General features: G+C 42.2%; 1 protein-coding gene across 4 annotated transcripts in view; it reads right to left on the reverse strand.

The window, feature by feature from the left end:
- The window catches only part of SLC41A2 (solute carrier family 41 member 2), a 158145-nt gene extending 144308 nt beyond the window's left edge, over nt 1–13837 (reverse strand). For 2 of the 4 annotated variants that reach the window (XM_060194329.1, XM_060194326.1), the window contains exon 1: nt 6077–6140. The gene's annotated coding sequence lies outside the window, so the exon portion shown is untranslated. Of the gene's footprint in view, nt 1–6076; nt 6141–13726 lie in introns of those variants that run through there. The other 2 variants (XM_060194328.1, XM_060194327.1) reach the window with 2 other exon arrangements.
- Nucleotides 13838–18193: the final 4356 nt, after the last annotated feature.

An 18193-nucleotide genomic window follows, 5' to 3' on the forward strand; every position in this document is an offset into this window, starting at 1 on the left:
ATACCTAGATACAAGAAGGAGAAGGGACTAGGAGTTGGATCAGTAGTAGAGAATGCTCTAAAAATGTACTCTAGTCTATCTATCATGAGAAAAGAAAATAATTCTTAATTTTTTTAAAAATATATATTTATTTCCCTTTTGTTGCCCTTGTTGAGTTCTTAATTTTTTTAAAGCTTTTTTAAAAAATATTTTATTTTATTTTATTTATTCCCTTTTGTTGCCCTTGTTGTTTTATTGTTGTAGTTATTATTATTGTTGTTGTCATCGTTGTTAGATAGGACAGAGAGAAATGGAGAGAGGAGGGGAAGACAGAGAGGAGGAGAGAAAGACAGACACCTGCAGACCTGCTTCACCACCTGTGAAGTGACTCCCCTGCAGGTGGGGAACCGGGGCTCGAACCGGGATCCTTATGCCGGTCCTTGTGCTTTGCGCCACCTGCGCTTAACCCGCTGCGCTACAGCCCGACTCCCGAGTTCTTAATTTTTTTAATCCCTCCATTTGTGACTAGGTAGAGCACAAGGGGTCCACGCACAAGGTCCCGCATTCTGTTTCTCCTACCACAGGTAACAGAACTGAGCTGTACTCTGGTCTTTCTCTTACACATGTTAAAGAAATGGTTTAGGAGCTGGGTGGTGGTACACCCAGTTAAGCACAGATAGATCTATCTGCAAGGAATCAGGGAAGGACCTGGCTTCAAGCCCCCACTTCCCACCTGCAGAGAAGACATTTCACAAAGCTGAAGCAGGTCTGCAGGTGTCTCTCTCCCTATCTCCCCTCCCCTCTCAATTTCTCTCTGACCTGTCTAATAAAATAGAAAGAAAAAAAAAAAAGGAAAAAAGGGCCGTCAGGAGTAGTGGATTTGTAATGCTAGCTTCGAGCCCCAGAGATACCCATGGAGGCCAAAAAAAAAAAAGGGGGGGGTGGATAGACAGCACAATAGTCATGCAAACAGACTATCATGCCTGAGACTCCAAAGTCCCAGGTTCAATCCCCCACACCACCATAAGCCAGAGCTGAACAGTGCTCTAGTGTTTCTGTCTCTCTCTCCCTCTCTCTTTCTCCCTCTGTAGCTCTCTAAAAAAAAATTAAATAAATTATTTAAAAAGAATGGGAAGAAACAGATAAAAAAATATATACCTGTAAAAGAAAAAAACTAATTAAACGGTTAAATTTTTCAAGTGTGAATTGTCACTTATTTAAAAAAAAATTATTATCTTTATTTTGTTTGACAGAAACAATCAGGAATCAAGAGGAAAGGAGGTGGTAGAGCAGGAGAGAAGCAGAGAGACCTGCAACACTACTTCATCACTTGCAAAGCTTTTCCCCACAGGTAGGGACCAGGGACTTGAACCCAGGTCCCTGTGCACTGTAATGTGTGTACTCAACCAGGTGGGCTACCACCTGGCCCCGAATTGTCACTTTTAAACAAACTGTATCCCTACAGCAGGTCATTTTCCAGGCTAATTTACACAGCAATAAAAATGAACATCCTTAGGCTTTCAAAGAAGAATACTGTATTCTGCTAGACTGTCATTCAGACTAGATGGAGGCATCAAAACCTTCTCACACAAGCAACAGTTGAAGGAATCAACTATCACCAAGCCTGCCCTGAAAGAAGTTCTGAAAGGTCTCCTATAAACAACCAGACCACCACAAATAGGACATATATCAAAACTCTAAAACTCTACAAGAATGGCGTTAAAATATCTTCAATCTTTGATATCAATAAATGTCAATGGCCTGAATTCACCTATTAAAAGACATAGAGTAGGAAGATGGATCAGAAAACACAACCCAACAATATGCTGTCTACAGGAAACCCACCTAACTCAACAAGACAAATACAGACAAAGTGAAAGGATGGAAAACTATCAACAAGCCAATGGCCCACAAAAAAGGGCAGGACCAGCTATTCTCATATCTGACATAATAGACTTTAAAATTGATAAGATTAAAAAAGATAGGAATGGATACTACTTAATGTTCGGTGGATCAATCAGTCAATCAAGAGGACTTAACAATTATTAACATCAGAGAAGCCATCTAAATACATCAAACATCTACTGAAAGAGCTACAGTAATATATTAACAGCAACACAGTCATAGTAGGGGACTTCAACACCCCACTCTCTCAACTTGACAGATCATCCAGGCAGAAAATCAATAAAGAAATGAGGGAGCTAAATAAGGAGATAGATAAACTAGAACTATTAAACATTTTCAGAGTCATTCATCCCAAGAAACTAGAATACACATTCCACTCAAGTCCACATGGGTCATTCTCAAGGATAGACCATATGTTAGGCCACAAAGACAGCGTCAGCAAATTCAAGAGCACTGGAATCATCCCAAGCATCTTCTCAGACCACAGTGGAATTAAACTAACATTTAACAATCAACAAAAGATTAGTAATAGTCCCAAAATGTGGAAGCTCAACATTACACTACTTAACAACTTCTGGGTCAAAGAGGAAATCAAGGAAGAAATCAAAATGTTTCAAGACTTCAATGAAAATGAAGACACAAGCTATCAAAATATTTGGGACACAGCTAAGGCAGTACTGAGAGGGAAGTTCATAGCCATACAAGCACACATTAGGAAACAAGAAAAAGCACAAATAAACAGCCTAATGCACATTTTAAAGACCTAGAAGAAGAAGAAGAACTAAGGAACCATAAAACAACCAGAAAGACAGAAATCACTAAAGTTAGGGCAGAAATAAATGACATTGAAAATAAGAAAACCATACAAAAGATCAACGAAAGTAAATGTTGGTGATTCAAAAGAGTGAACAAAATCAACAAACCTTTAGCCAGTTTCACAAAACAACAAGGGAGAAGACCCAAATAAATCAGATACTGAATGAAAGAGGAGATATCACAACAGACTCCACAGAAATTAAGCATATCATGTGAGGCTACTATGAACAACTATATGCCACCAAACTAGAGAACCTGGGAGAAATGGACGATTTCCTAGATACCTACCAACTTCCAAAACTACGTAAAGAGGAAGTAGATAACATGAACAGGTCCATCACAGCTAATGAAATTGAAATAGTTATCAAAAATCTTCCCAAAAATAAAAGTCCTGGACCAGATGGTTTTACAAATGAATTCTACAAAACCTTCAAAGAAGAACTAATACCTCTACTTTTAAAAGTCTTCCAGAAGATTAAAGACACCGAATATTCCCTTCCAGCTTCTATGAAGCCAACATAACTGATAACAAAAGCAGACAGGGACACAACCAAAAAAAAAAAAAAAAAAAAAAAAAAAGCTACAGACCAGTATCTCTGATGAACATAGATGCAAAAATATTGAACAAAATTCTAGCCAACCAGATACAGCAGTATATTCACAAGATTGGTCATCATGACTAGGTGGGGTTTATCCCTAGCATGCAAGGTTGGTTTAATATACGTAAATGAATCAACACGATCCACCACATCAACAAAAGCAAGACCAAAAACCACATGGTCATATCAGTAGATGCAGAGAAAGCCTTTGACAAAATACAACATCCCTTTATGATCAAAACACTACAAAAAATGGGAATAGATGGAAAATTCCTCAAGATAGTGGAGTCTATATATAGCAAACCTACAGCCAACATCATACGCAATGGTGAAAAACTGGAAGCATTTCCACTCAGATCAGGTACTAGAGAGGCTGCCCACTATCACCATTACTATTCAACATAGTGTTGAAAGTTCTTGCCATAGCAATCAGGCAGAAGCAAGGAATTGAAGGGATACAGATTGGAAGAGAAGAAGTCAAACTCTCCCTATTTGCAGATGACATGATAGTATACGTAGAAAAACCTAAGGAATCCAGCAAGAAGCTTTTGGATATCATCAGGGAATACAGTAAGGTGTCAGGCTACAAAATTAACATTCAAAAGTCAGTGGCATTCCTCTATGCAAACACTAAGTTAGAAGAAATTGAAATCCAGAAATCAATTCCTTTTACTATAGCAACTAAAACAATAAAATATCTAGGAGTAAACCTAACCAAAGAAGTGAAAGACTTATATACTGAAAAATATGAGTCTCTACTCAAGGAAACTGAAAAAGACACAAAGAAGTGGAAAGTTATTCCATGTTCATAGGTTGGAAGAAATTAACGTCATCAAAATGAATATACTACCCAGAACCATCTACAAATTTAATGCTGGCCCCATCAAGATCTCAACCACATTTTTTAGAATAGAACAAATGCTACAAATGTTTATCTGGAAACAGAAAAGACCTAGAATTGCCAAAACACTCTTGAGAAGAAAGAACAGAACTGGAGGTATCACACTCCCAGATCTCAAATTGTATTATAGGGCCACTGTCATCAAAACTGTTTGGTATTGGAACATGAATAGACATACTGACCAGTGGAATAGAACTGACAGCCCAGAAGTAAGCCCCCATACCTATGGACATCTAATCTTTGACAAAGGTGCCCAGACTATTACATGGGGAAAGCAGAGTCTCTTCAACAAATGGTGTTGGAAAGAATGGGTTGAAACATGCAGAAGAATGAAACTGAACCACTATATTTCACCAAATACAAAAGTAAATAACAAGTGGGTCAAGGACTTGGATGTTAGACCACAAACTATCAGATACTTAGAGGAAAATACTGGAAGAACTCTTTTCCACATAAATTTTAAAGACATCTTCAATGAAACAAATCCAATTACAAAGAAGACTAAGACAAGCATAAACCTATGGGACTACATCAAATTACAAAGCTTCTGCACAGCTAAAGAAACCACTACCCAAACAAAGAGACCCCTCACAGAATGGGAAAAGATCTTTACATGCCACATATCAGACAAGAGGCTAATAACCACAATATATTAAGAACTTGCAAATCTCAACAACAAGACAACAAATAACCCCATCCAAAAATGGGGGGAGGACATGGACAGAATATTCACCACAGAAGAGATCCAAAAGGCCAAAAAACACATGAAAAAATGCTCCAAGTCTCTGATTGTCAGAGAAATTCAAATAAAGACAACAATGAGATACCACTTCACTCCTGTGAGAATGTTATACATCAGAAAAGGTAACAGCAACAAATGCTGGAGAGGTTGTGGGGTCAAAGCAACCCTCCTACACTGCTGGTGGGAATGTCAATTGGTCCAACCTCTGTGGAGAACAGTCTGGAGAACTCTCAGAAGGCTAGAAATGGACCTACTCTATGATCCTGCAATTCCTCTCCTGGGGATATATCCTAAGGAACCCAACAGACCCATCCAAAAAGATCTGTGTACACATATGTTCTTGACAGCACAATTTGTAATAGCCAAAACCTGGAAGCAACCAAGGTATCGAACAACAGATGAGTGGCTGAGCAAGTTGTGGTATATATATACACAATGGAATACTACTCAGCTGTAAAAAAAAAAAAAAAAAAAAAAAGGTGACTTCACTGTTTTTAGCCGATCTTGTATGGCCTTTGAAAAATTCACGTTAAGTGAAATAAGTCAGAAACAAAAGGATGAATATGGGATGATCCCACGCTCAGGCAGAAGTTGAAAAACAAGATCAGAAAAGAAAACAGAAGTAGAACCTGAAATGGAATTGACATATTGCACCAAAGTAAAAGACTCTGAGGTGGGTGAGGAGAATACAGATCCTAGAAGGATGATAGAGGACCTAATGGAGGTTGTATTGTTATATGGAAAACTTGGAAATGTTATGCATGTACATCCCAAACTATTGTATTTACTGTTGATTGTAAAACATTAATTCCCCAATAAAGAAATAAAAAAACCCTGAGAGATTGAAAAAAAAAGAATCCTCGTGCATAATACTTTACCATATTTAGAGTTACTTTAAGATAATTTTATATAAGTTAACAGTTTCTATACAAGCTCTATAATGCAAAAAAATAGGACTGTAGAACAGAAAAACTGTAAAATTCAATGAGCATGTGAAGCTATCCTATAACAGGAAAATCTGATTCAAGCACCCCTGTTTAAGATACAGAGAATCTAAATTACAGAACTAATTAGCAACATTTCCACATCTCAGAGAGATATTAAAGAGAACTGGAGCCACGAACTGAAATCTACCTTTCATGAATTTTTCATACCGTCTCTTGCCACTTATCAAAACCATACGCTTTGGGAATTTCTCCTCCACAGCTGGGTTTCACAATCTAATTCCGTGAAGTCACAGTACTCCGACAATACAGCCATTCTCGGACAATAAGTTGACATCATTAAGTTCTTATTTGTAAGTTCCTTGCATGTAGGATATTCTAATTTTGACTTTTTCTAAGACCAAACTCTACCTTCTGTTCATTTGTCCACTAGGCTCAGATGGCTGGTACATTTTAATCTAATTTATTCTCTTTGTTGCCAATTCTCTTTCTAAAACTGCCTGTTGGTGAGAGCTCAGAAAACATTATTCACACAAAATATCAATGACTGCTTGATTGCCTTCTTCCCAGGAAAATCTAAACCACTTAGAAGAAAAATAAAAACTCAAATCAGTTCTGTTGTTTTTCTGATCTCTACTGCTAGCTGGATTTAATTTAAGAAAACCATTTTGTTAAATTATATTTTATGGTGTATTGCACCAAAGTAAAAGACTCTGGGGGAGGGTTCAGGTCCTGGAACATGATGGCAGAGGAGGACCTAGTGGGGGTTGAATTGTTATGTGGAAAACTGGGAAGTGTTATGCATGTACAAACTATTGTATTTTACTGTCAACTATAAACCATTAATTTCCCCAATAAAGAAATTTTTAGGGAGTCGGGTGGTAGCACAGTGGGTTAAGCACACGTGGCACAAAGCGCTGGGACCGGCATAAAAATCCCAGTCTGAGTCCCCAGCTCCCCACCTGTAGGAGAGTCACTTCACAAGCAGTGAAGCAGGTCTGCAAGTGTCTATCTTTCTCTCCCTCTCTGTCTTCCCCTCCTCTCTCCATCTCTCTCTGTCCTATCCAACAACAACGACAACGACAACAATAACTACAACAATAAAAACAAAGGCAACAAAAAGGGAATAAATATTTTTAAAAAGCCAAACTATTTAAAAAAAAGAAATTTAAAAAAATTATATTTTAGGGTGTCAGGCGGTAGCGCAGTGGCTTAAGCGCACATGGCGCAAAGCACAAGGACCAGCCTAAGGATCCCGTGAGCCCTGGCTTCCCACCTGCAGGGGAGTCGCTTCACAGGTGGTGAAGCAGGTCTGCAGGTGTCTATTTTTCTCTCCCCCTCTGTCTCCCCTCCTTTCTCCATTTCTCTGTCTTATCTAACGACAGCAGCAACAACAACAACAATAATAACCACGATGATAAAACAACATGGGCAACAAAAGGGGGAAAATGGTCTCTAGGAGCAGTGGATTCGTGGTGCAGGCACCAAGCCCCAGCAATAACCCTGGAGGCAAATATATATATATATATATATATATATATATATATATATATATATATATAATGAATCAATGTGGTTCTATCACATATGTTTCAACCAAGAAAAATGAGATCATTTCTTTTTTTCTTTTCTTTTTTTTTTGTGTTTTTTTTTTAACAGAGCACTGCTCAGCTCTGGCTTATGGTGGTGCAGGGGATTGAACCTGGAACTTGATGGAGCCTCAGGCACGAGAGTCTGTTTGCATAACCATTATGCTATCTACCCCTGCCCGAGTTCATTTCTAAATAAAACTTCTTTTTCCATAAGAAAATATTACTAAAAACACAGAGGTAGTTGCTATTACTATGTATTAATTAAAGTAGTATAGGCAGTTAGACTCTGTAACAAAGATTTATTTAGTATCCAGCACTATGCTAAATTGCAAATTCAGCCCAAACAAGACAGAAACAAGATCTGGTCTCCTAGGGCTTTCCATCCTGGAGCAAAAGTACTTAGCAAACAAGTCTTTGTGAAATGGGAATTTCCAATACAAGGAAGAATGAAAAGATTCTTTTCAAAACAATTCTCAATACCTGTACACCTAGTCAAGGAATCTGAAGTTTGTATTTGAGTAGAAAAGAAACTCGGTACTCAAAGGGATCTTAAAATGCAAATCTAAGCAGGTCCTGATTGAAACTTTGCAATGGCTTCTCAAAGTCCTTTTCATGCCTGGGGCCCAAGAGGTCTCAGGTTCAATCCCCAGCACCACCATAAAATAGAGCTGAGTAGTACTGTGATGTATCTCTATAATTTTAAATAAAATATCTTTTTAAAAGTTTAAGTCTTTGAGCCAGAGAAAGAGGTCAATGGGTGGGGTGCTTTAGAGGTTTGAACCCTGACATAATATAGGAGTAATATATGAATCCAGAGAAGTTCCAATGTCTTGATCTCTCCTTCCCTGTCACTCTCTGTTGTCTCACAGTCTAAATGGAAAAAAAAAAAAAAAGGCCTGGGGTGGTAGTAGGGGTGAGATTATGCATGCACGAGAGCCCCAGTTCTACAAAGAAAAACAAATTTTAAAAATCCAGTCTTTAATCAAGTTACCCAGTTCCTACATAATCACTCCCACCTACTCAGGACTGTTGTAACACTGGATTTTTCCTGTTTCCTCAGCTGAGGGGATTTTTCTTACTTATAACAACCTAGTAAGTAAGTGTCTATGTGTGACATACCTTTTTTTTTAATGTAATGTTAGAGAAATTAACCCAGACCTCACACATTAGACACACAATAAATATTTGAGAAGCAACACAAATAAGGAAACGGACTTAAATAAACTATATATTTAACAACACAATGAAAAGATGACCCACTTTAAAATGGCTGAGGGAGAGCTATGTCCAAAGAAAACATACTCTCATTTGCGATTTTCTAAAGGGTATGTAACTCCCCAAGTTCATTCACCAGCCCAAAGAACACAGCACACTTAGGTGGAGGCTTGTTTCTGTCTCAGCAGTGGCAGCACAACTTTCACTCCCCTTGAGAAAGTAAGGCTTTCCCTCCAGCCCAGCAGGAGTTCCATCTGCAGGAAAGCGACTTATCTAAAAGGCTCCGCAGTGATAAAGGTCAGCGTGCCGGAGAGACCACACCTCTGCCCTCTGGGCTGGCATGCCAATGAGGAGGGAAGATTTTCCTTCCCACTTCTCCTCCAATTTCAATTCCTAAGAGGTAAGCTCTCTACGTTAGAACTTGTACCTTATGCTGGGGAGACCTGCAGGGGTTGTTTGTGTGTTTGGGTGCTATAACCTCATCTGGACAAGTAAATTAAAATGGGACAGAATAAGCAGAGATCTAAGCTAAATTCTCCATGCTAGCTTAGCCAGAAATGAAAATTAAACTAGCTTTATTTATTCTTTCACAGGATAGAGAAAGAGAGAAATCAAGAGGGAAAGGAGAGATAAGAGAGAAAAAGAGACACTTGCAACACTGCTTCACTGCTTGTGAAGCTTTTACCCTACAGGTGGGAACTGGGGATTTGAACCTGTGCATGCTAACATCTGCGCTGAATTCAGTGAACCACCACCTGGCCTCCTAAACTAGTATTTTAATTGAAGTGAACTTCTCATTTTATACCTTGAATCGGATTTCAATTTCACCAACATCTGGAGAGAGAGGTGGGGGTGAATCAGTATACTGAAATGCAAGAATAGCAACCCCACTCTGATTTCTGGATCCTGGGAGAAGAGTAAGCATGGAAGAACAAGTAGGGCAGAAGAGGTGAGAACTGGAAAGAGAGAGCTTCTCTGCCATTTTTTCTCTTTAGAGAAAATTTTTGAGCAAAAAATATCTAGAGACGCTGGATCTGTATGGATATCTGTGATATCCTCTGATCACCTGGTCCAAATCATTTGTCATTCCTGCTTTTCTCATCTTCCAGATTTCTTGTGCTGTCCAAAGACCTCCACTTCCCACACCCACAGTTAGAAATAAAATGAGATTTTCCCCTAATTCTAAAATGTTCCATGGCTCCATACTACTTTCCTCTCTTATCCCTCCTCAAATCAAAACTCCTATTACCTCAATGCAGCTGGGCAGAAGGAAAGCGAATTGACTGCATCCATCCCCATTAACACAGAATCACTGACAGCTGTAGCCCTTAAACCCTTTGGGAGATGATTAGACACACACATACACACCCCCGGCGTGTTTTAGCATATAAAGATATAGATAGAACCAGCTAGTAAACACAGGGCCTTAAGCATGTACAGGACACCACTGAGAGTCCTCCTCAGTCCAATATCTTTTCCTTTATTCATTTGAGAGAGGATTAAAGAAAAGACACAGAGAGAGGGGACACAGTACAATGGCTATGCAAAAATACTTTCATGCTAGATTCCAAGGTACAAGGTTCAATCCCAGGCACTACCATAAGACAGAACTGAGCAGTCCTCTCCTAAAAAATGAAGACAGAAAACCACCACAGCAAATCCACAATAAAAGACGGCCATAGCAAGAAGAGAGACACCACAGCACTACTCCACCATCCATGGTTACCCTCAGTGCCATCCTTGAACATCCATAGTGTTCCCATGCAATGTCTAGACTAGAACCCACAACTTCACATAAAGTAAAGCATAAGCTCTACAAAGTGAGCTATCTCCTAGTCAGTAAATAGGTTGTTTCATACTTACCAGTGGAGATGTCAGAGAAATGCCTGTAAGTCTACCATAAAGAAGGCAGGTCCACTCTGACCAGCATTTCCCAGGATCATGTCCCCACACCTGCTACCATTTGTCCCCTATATTCAATTATTTGCAATAAGGAACATGGGAGAGCTCCAAAGCATGAGAAAGCCTCTCTAACTACTGAACTTACGTAGATCATTGAGTATGTAAAAAAAAAAAAAAAAAGGAGGGGGGATAAAAAGGCAGTACTAAATAACTAAAGTTAAATAGGTTAAATTTTAGTATGTTGCAAATCACCCTACTAGCTGAAACAAAACAAAAATGCACAGGACATATAATGAAATCATTAGCCTCATTCAACCAATGAAATCAATGAGGCACAAAAGGGTTAAATAATGTTCCCACTGTTTTGCAAATAAGTAGTTAAAGAGTAGGATGGGAAAGTTCTTCATATACTGTATGTTTGTTTGTTTGAAAGATTTATTTCAGGGGCTGGGTGGTGGCACACTTGGTTGAGCACACATGTTACAACGCGCAAGGACCCGGGTTCGAGGCCCCAGTCCCCACTTGCTGGGGGGGAAAGCTTCACAAGTGGTGAAGCAGTGCTGCAGGTGTTTCTCTGTCTCTCACCCTCTCTATACCTCCCTTCCCTCTCAATTTCTGACTGTCTCTATCCAATAAATAAATAAGATAACGAAAAAAGAAAGATTTATTTCACATGGAAGAGAGAAAAAGAGTTAAGTACTGGGAGCCTCAGGCACGTAAATCCCATGTCCTACTAGTTGTGCTATTTCCCCAAATGCACAAACTTAGGAAAATAAGACCTCCCACTTTGAGAAATGGAGTATATGAAATTTTAATTGAGTGGAATGTGTTTATCATTTTTTAATTATTTTTTTAGCCACTGCAATAAATTCTTTCATTAAAATGGTAACTGTACTGGTACAGGAGATGGCACAGTGGATAAAGCATTGGACTCTCAAATATAAGGCCCAATCCCCAGCAGCACATGTACCAGAGCAATATCTGGTTCCTTCTCTCTCTCCTATCTTTCTCATAAGTAAATAAAATCTTTTTTAAAAAATTGTTAAAAAATGATAACTGTAATTTCAACTCAAGCATGGAATACATGTGAATGACTGTCAACTCTGTCTGGTCATGAACACATTTGTGGCTTTTCTTAAGATAACAGAAAAAGGGAAAGGGCAGGAAAATGCCCAAGAATTGACAGGGAAGGGATTTTTTTTTTTTTTTTTTCTTTTAAGCAGAGCACTGTTCAGCTCTGGTTTATGGTGGTGCAGGGGATTGAACCTGGGACTTTGGAGCCTCAGGCATGAGAACTGTTTGCATAACCATTGTGCTATCTACCCTCCACCCTAGGGAAGGTATTATAAAAGACTTAACAGGCACAAGTTTAGCCTTCCCCAGACAGAAATGTTATGCTGCTTGATAATCAATGGGTTGGCTTTTTAGTCAATTTTAGTTCAGAAACCTACAATATTTTCTCTACAGAGAAGGACAAAAATTTAACCATAAAGACAGTCCAGTTAAAAAGTGGAAAAAAAGGGAGTCGGGCAGTAGTGCAGAGGGTTAAGCGCATATGGTGCAAAGCGCAAGGACCAGCATAAGAATCCCAGTTCGAGCCCCCGGCTCCCCACCTGTAGGGGTGTCGCTTCACAGGGGGTGAAGCAGGTCTGTAGCTGTCTCTCTTTCTCTCCCCCTCTGTCTTCCCCTCCTCTCTCCATTTCTCTCTGTCCTATCCAACAATGACAACATCAAGAACAACTACAATAAAACAACAATGGTAACAAAAGGGAATAAATAAATAAATATTAAAAAATAAGTGGAAAAAAAGATTTGAATAGACTTTCCAAAGAAGATACTCAAAATGGCCAAAAAACACAGGAAAACATGTTAATGGGGAAATGGAAGTGTAAGTCCATATCACTTTACACCCAACTAGGATAACTGTTAAAAAAAAAAAAAGTAGCCAACAGACAGTAACATGTGTTGGTGCGGGTCTAGGGAAGCTGATGGAAATGGAAAAACTGTGCGGCTAAGGTGCTTTGGAAATTTGATAACTACTCAAAAAGAGAGAGAGATGAAAACAGAAACCCACAGAAAAACTGTTCATAGCAGGGTCATTCCCAATAGCCAAAGAGCAGAAACACTGCTAATATCCACCAACTGAAAAATAAATAAGCAAAATGTGACACTATGGTATGGCAATAAAACAGAATGTTACCACTCCTGAGAGAAAGAAAGAAAGAAAAGAATAAAATACTGATATATGCAACATCATAGATGAACCCTGAAAATGTATCAAGGGAAAGATGCCTCAGACACAGTTACACGTGGTATGATCCCATTTACATGAAATTCTAGGGCTGAAAGAAACACGTGGACAGAAAATAGAATAGAGGTTACCAGAGGCGGGGGGTGGGGGGGTGAGGTGAGGTGAGGAGATCGCGTAGTTGATAAAGAGTTTCTCATCTGCAGCACTAAGTCCTGAGTTCGATCCTCGCATCCCACAGGCTAGAGTGGTGCTCTTTTTTTGTTTTTTTTTTTCCCTCTCTTTCTCTCTCTCGTTATCTTACTCACTAATAAATAAATAACTTACGGGAGGGGGGGATCATTTTGAGGTTATGACAGTTGCAAAACTTCGTGAATATACTAAGTCACAGCTTCCACCCTAGGCTGTGTGAGGTATACCTCAAAAAAAAATAAAAAGAAAAAAAGAAAGAAAGAAAGAAAGAAAACACCAAAAAACCAGGTAGCTAATTCGCAGGAACAGATGCCATCCGCCTCTATGTACGACACAGGCAGATGCAGTAGACACAGAGGTGACATCCACACACATGTAACGTGTGTCGTGCGTGCTACATGGAATCTATAAATGAACGTCCGGGTCTTTTTATTGAGATACACTTGACACAGAAAAAGACCAGCCAGCACCGGGCGGGGTGGAGAGCAGGTGCCTGAAGCCGGTGGCCCGGCGGCGCCCACCCCGCCCTTCCCCAGGTGGGGCGCTGCCCGCGGGCCGCAGGGGGCTCGGCGGCTCGGGCTGGACCCGCGGGGTGGCCGCTGCTCCCCGCTGGGGTCCCTCTGCCCTCCCCCGGCCGCAGGGTCCCCGCCCCGCGGCCCTCCCGGAACAGGGATGCCTGCGCCCTGCTCACCCTCCAGCGTCACCTGCCTGGTCTCCAGACGTGCAGCAGAGCTCCGCGGCGGTCCCGGGCTGCTGCGCTCCCTCCAGCAGCTGCCGCGCGCTGACAGCCAGGAGCCGCCGCCCGCGGCCCCCTAGCCCGGCCTGCCCCGCCCCTCCCCGCGCCGCCCGCGCAGGCGCAGAGTCCCGCCCGAGGGGCGCCGAGCGCTGCTGATGTGGCCGCGGGGGCGGCGACCTGGAGCGCGAACACCGCCCCCTGGCGGGCCCTCGAGGAGCAGGGCAGCCCAGGGCTCTGCAGGGCCGCGCAACCACGGAGGGGAAAAGCCGAGGGCTTTGGGGGCTCCCAGGCCCCATGCGCATCCCCGCCGGCTCCCAGGCCCGAACCCCTAGTGTGTGACTCACACGGTTCCTTGTCTCGGCCCCCTGGCCGCCCGTAGGCCGGGCTTGCGGTTCCCCCAGGCCGCCGGGTGCGGGGTGCCCAGGCTGCTCCTGACCCCTAAGGGTTAGAGACCTGCGAGGTGCAGGGTATGGAGGTGGCCATGCTGCCCGGAGGCCGTGCTTTTTCCAGCTCTTCCTACACTTGTTCTTGAATGAGAGAGAGAGATACATAGAGAGAAAGAGAGAGAGAAAACCCAGGCTGGTAACCATAAACCCACAAGTGGTTTTATGAGCCCCTTTTGTGTCTGATCCACATGCCAACTTTTGCAAAACAAAGGTGCCAGTCCTCGGGCACTTACTCTCCTAGAACATCTTTATAGAAATCACTCATCAATACGCAATGACGCAGGTTCAAACCCCTGGCCCCCACCTGCAGGGGGAAAGCTTTGCGAGTGGTGAAGCAGTGCTGCAGGTGTCTCTCTCCTTCACTGTCACCTCCTTCCCTCTTGGTTTCTGGCTGTCTCTATCCAATAGAGCGGGGGGAACTTCCAGACAAAACTGGAAGTGATTTTCATATTAAAAAGAAAGATCACCCAGCTGGTGAGCTGCTCTTCTGCACATCAAAGCATCTACCTGCGCTTCAAATCACAAATTCAGTAGCAGCCACCTCCCCAGAGCCCTGGCCCCACTAGGGAAAGATAGAAACAGGCTGTGGGTATGGATCTACCTGCCAACGCCCATGTCCAGCGGAGAACTAACTACAGAAATCAGAACTCCCACTTTCCGCACCCCATAAAGATCTTTGGTCCATATTCCCAGAAGGGCAGAAATGATAGGGAAGATGACCAGAGGGCTCTGAACTCCAACTTCATCAGGACACAGAGAGAGAAGAGAAAAAAAAAAAAAAGGAAGAACATTCGGAAGTAGAAATAGTTGTAGATGTGACTGAGAAAAAAAAAAAAGACGGCAGCACCATGGGGGGGAGGGCAAACATACATATAAATATAGACAGGTAGTTATAGAAGTAATAGTCAACCCATATCTGGAGAAGGAGGGGAGAGGGAGAGGGACTTGCAGCACTGCTTCAGGGCTCCTGAAGCTTGGTGGATGGGGACTTGAACTGGGGTCTCTGTCCACATTGTGTGTGCTCAACTGAGTATGACACCTCCTGACCCCAGGGCATGCACTTCTCATCCAGGCTGGGTTTGGGTTGTTTTATTTTATTATTTTTCTGCTTTGTAATCAAGCTGAATTTTTACCTTCACCTACAGATTAAAGAGTGTTCTCCTATCACTTTCAGCCACATATCAGCCTCCAGAAGCCCAGTCTTGCAAAACCTCTCCCCCAGCAAAGAGTCCACAAGAGTCAGGTTAAAGTCAGAATAGTGAAAAAAAAGTAACAGTTAAAAGGTTAAATCAAAGCAAAAAGAAGAAGAAGAAGGAGAAGGAGAAGGTGAAGGAGAAAGGAAGAAAGAAAAAAGAAAAAAAGAAAGAAAAGGTTAAAGCAGAAATACTGCTGGCTGGGCCCGGGTGGTGGCACACCTGTTTGAGTGCACATGTTACAATGTATAAGGACCCAGGTTCGAGCCCTCGTCCCCACCTGTAGGAGGAAAGCTTTGCAGGTGGTGAAGCAGGGCTGCAGGTGTCTCTCTGTCTCTTCCCTCCCTATCTCCCCCTTCCTCTCAACTTCTGGCTGTCTCTATCCAAGAAATAAAGATAATAAAAATTTTTTTAAAAACAAATGCTGCTGGAAATATAAACAGAACACTGAATTTAAAATGCCAGCAATAGAACTATTAAAAATAAAGTGAAAGGAAATATATCCAGCTAATTCATTTCAGGATGATGATGGGAGGGGTAGGAATTACTAAGTATCTACTGGGGCTTACAAAGTTGTATTCTGAGCTATTAGGCTCCCACCCTAACTCCTCACTCCAACAACCTAGTTAGCAACTGGACAAGAGAACTTTTCTGATATGTTTTAATTAACTAATTAATTGACTGATTAATAGGACAGAGAGAAATTGAGAAGGGAAGGAGAGAAAGAGGGAGGGAGAGAGAGAGCCCCCACATGCAGAGGGGTTGCTTTGCAAGCAGTGAAGCAGGTCTGCAGGTTTCTATCTTTCTCTCCCCCCTATCTTCCCCTCCTCTCTCAATTTCTCTCTGTCCTATCCAACAACAACAACAAAAAAAGGGGGGGAGCTACTAGGAGCAGTGGATTCATAGTGCCAGCACCGAGCCCCATCAATAACACTGGAGACAAAAAAAAAAAAAAGAAAAGGGGGAGGTGGTGGCACACCTGGTTGAGAGCACATGTTACAATGTGCAAGGACCTGGGTTTAAGCCCCTAGTTTCTACCTTCAGGGGAAAAGCTTTGCAAGTGATGAAGCAGTGTTGCAGGTGTCTCTCTTCCTCTCTATAATCCCTGGGGAAGGAAGGAAGGAAGGAAGGAAGGAAGGAAGGAAGGAAGGAAGGAAGGAAGAAAGAAAGGGAGGAAGGAAGGAAAGAAGGAAGGAAACAAGACTTCTTTCAATGTGGTGGAGGCCAGGAGTGAACCTGGTTCACACATGTGGCAAAGCAGCACACTATCCAAGTGAGCTATTTCACCGACCTCCAGGGACCTACTCTGTGGCACTGTTTTTTCCTTTACCTCCCACCTGCAGGCAAATCCCTTTTGATTTCTGGCTGTCTCTATCCAATAAATAAATAAAGATAATTTAAAAAACATTAGAGAGAGATAGACCTGTAGCACCGCTCCACTGCCAATGGAGCTTTACCCCTGCAAGTGGAGAAAGCTGGGGTCTTGAACCTGGGTCCTTGTGCATTATAATGTGTGCACTCAGTTGAATGTGCCTCTTCCTAGTCCTTCTGATACGATATTTTTAATTGAACTACTTGAAATACCTCTGGTTACCGTGGAAGGAGGGAGGAGTGGCCCTGGCATCCAGCCGATGGGAGGATACCCTTGAAGGACTATGAGGAAACTGTGTGATCTCGCTGATGAGAACAGTAGGTCCAAGGCCTGGAGTGAAGAACTCTGAGTACAGTGGAGGAATGATTAGTACCTAGGACCTAATGAGGACAGCCAGCCTCGGAGAGCTCAGACATACAATCCAACAATGCCAACAGCAGGAGCCCCTCTCCAGACAGTACCATGAGTCCAGTTTCTGGAGGATCTCAGAAAGGACCAGCCAACGAGGTGCTCTGAGTGGTGCACCCAGTTAAGCACACATAGTATTACATGCAAGGTCCTGAGTTTCAGCCTCTGCTTCCCACTGGCGGGGGAGAATCTTCACAAGCAGTGGAACAGCGCCTCTCTGTTTCTCTCCACCACTATCTCTCATCCATTGCCCTCTTAGTTTCTCTCTGTCCTATCAAAAGAAGGAGAGGATAAGGAGAAGAAGCGGAAAGAGAAGGAGAAATGATGAGGAAGGGGAGAAGAGAAAAAAAGAAACTGAAGAACTGGGTTAGAGGGAGCCAGGTGGTGGCGCACCTGATTGAGGGCACACACTACAGTGTGCAAGGACCCAGGTTCAAGCTCCTGGCCCCCACCCGTGGGGGGAAAGCTTGACAAGAGGTGAAGCAGGGCTGCAGGTGTCTCTCTGTCCCTCTCCCTCTCTTCCTCCCCTTTCAATTTCTGTCTCTATGCAAAAATAAATAATACTAAAAAAAAAAGAATTGGGTTGGGGAAGTGGCACAGTAGTGTTGGAGGGTCCTGGTCCCATTTTTGGAAGCTGGTCTTTTTTTTAATATTTATTTATTTATTCCCTTTTTGTTGCCCTTGTTTTTTTATTGTTGTAGTTATTATTGTTCTTACTGATATTATCCTTGTTGGATAGGACAAAGAGAAATGGAGAGAGGAAGGGAAGACAGAGGGGGGAGAGAAAGATAGACACCTGCAGACCTGCTTCATGGCCTGTGAAGTGACTCCCCTGTATGTGGGGAGCCGGGGGTTGGAACCAGGATCCTTAAGCTGGTCCTTGCGCTGGTCCTTGCACTTTGTGCCACTTGTGCTTAAGCCTCTGCTCTTTGGGAGCTGGTCTTGTTTTTGTTTTTGTTTTTAGATAGGGATAGGGGAGAAATGGGGAGGAAGGAAGGAAGGA

Source organism: Erinaceus europaeus, chromosome 7, assembly GCF_950295315.1.
Source record: "Erinaceus europaeus chromosome 7, mEriEur2.1, whole genome shotgun sequence".
Lineage (NCBI taxonomy): Eukaryota > Metazoa > Chordata > Mammalia > Eulipotyphla > Erinaceidae > Erinaceus > Erinaceus europaeus.